This window comes from Poecilia formosa, unplaced genomic scaffold, assembly GCF_000485575.1.
Source record: "Poecilia formosa unplaced genomic scaffold, Poecilia_formosa-5.1.2 Scaffold1116, whole genome shotgun sequence".
Classification (NCBI taxonomy): Eukaryota; Metazoa; Chordata; class Actinopteri; order Cyprinodontiformes; family Poeciliidae; genus Poecilia; species Poecilia formosa.
The window spans coordinates 7,533-9,067 of record NW_006801055.1 but is presented as its reverse complement, the minus strand read 5'-3'; the positions used below and the strand labels follow the sequence as shown (position 1 = coordinate 9,067).

At 38.3% G+C, this 1,535-nt stretch overlaps 1 long non-coding RNA gene across 1 annotated transcript in view; it reads right to left on the bottom strand.

Annotated features, from left to right (window-relative positions):
• The window catches only part of LOC107835163 (uncharacterized), a 15,749-nt gene extending 14,476 nt beyond the window's left edge, over positions 1-1,273 (bottom strand). The window contains exon 1 of the long non-coding RNA XR_001660990.1: positions 290-1,273. This is a non-coding gene — a long non-coding RNA (uncharacterized LOC107835163). The remainder of the gene's footprint in view (positions 1-289) is intronic.
• Positions 1,274-1,535: the final 262 nt, after the last annotated feature.

The window sequence follows — 1,535 nt, the reverse complement described above, 5'->3', positions numbered from 1 at the left end:
TGTCTGAGAGCAGAGACCTGTTGGACGATTTTTGCACCTTCTACAGAGGACAGGGAGGTTGGATTGATTTTTCCTGTTGTCACCTGAAGGCGGATTGCAGCTTGCAGGAACTCGCATTGGATGTTTGACTGTGATCTCTGAGGAAACACCTGGCTAAAGGACGAGACCCAGGCGTCATTTCTGAGGGTCTCCTATGGCAGAAAAGACCAACAGCTTCTGCCCAACGTGAGACGGAGGTTTGAAAACAATGATTCATCTGCTGTATCTCTCCGTCTCTCCCTTCCCACACAAGGGGGGCCACATACTTTGTCCAGATTTTTCTGCACAGCGGGACTGAATGCTGCCCTGGACAGTTTCTGATGGGGCAAATGGAGCATCACATGTAAAGTCGGACTGAGACTCAGAGGCGGTTCTGTCTGTTGTCATGGTTGGTCCTGGGATTTCCCTCAGTCTGCAGGTTGGAGACAAAATGGCTGCCAACAAAACTTTGTAGCTCTTACTGATTTTTCTAGAATTTTTGAATTGTGTGATGCCACTTTTTCTCACCTTAGTTTATTTACAGTAAATTCATTATCTACTGCCTTTGCACTCTGACCTCTGCTATTTGACCCCCAGGAGAAGTTTAACGGTGCAGCAGGTGTCAGAACTCTCTGCAGTTTACAGAAATATTGTTTGCCTGAATGATTATAACTCTGATTGTCCAACATCTGGCTAATGTGTTTCTCTCCTCCAGCATGACAATGATTGAAACAGGATAAAAGTTGGTAAAATTGTTAATTTCCTGATTTACAAAAGCACATCCGACCACTTTAAATGCAAAAGAGGATGGTCTAAGTTCTAGTTGGCTCCAATTACAGTGGCTACAAATATAAGGACTATTATTTCAAGTTATGATGTAAGTTTATTTGGAATCCATTTCAAGTCTTAGGAAAATCTACTCTTTGGAAAATTACTCAACCAAATTATGGGTTTACTGCACATTTTTTAATCAACTATTAAATTCTTTCACTGAGGTGTAAACACCCTGGTTAAATTACATCCAACTGTTACAGTTAGCAACGAAAGAAAATTTGGGCTAAATGATTTGTGTGACTTTCTTAGGAGTTTCTGTACCAGAACACTAAACAGTGTTTCAATACAGAAACAGGGGGAGATGCATGGAATTACTCTGTTCAAGCAAATTCTGAGTTCATCTAATATATTGAGACATGTTTCAGTTTTGGGCCTCAGCAAAATATAAAAGAGGTTAAATCAAAATTCACAAATGTTTTAATTAATCGAATGAGTTTCTAAAGTAATACTGAATATTCTGAATTGAATACATTAAAAAAATTGGTTTAAATTTGGATTTACAAATGAGCAATTATGGAACTGATTAAAGGGGGTCCAACAGATTGACAGAATAAAAAGAATCTAGTTCTATGTGTAATTTCTGATTCAAGGTAATAGAGCCTAAACATTTCTCATAATCATAATTTACAGTTTTTGGAAGAGACTCGCTTTTGTTTATTAGCTTTCTTTTTATAGGAAATTCA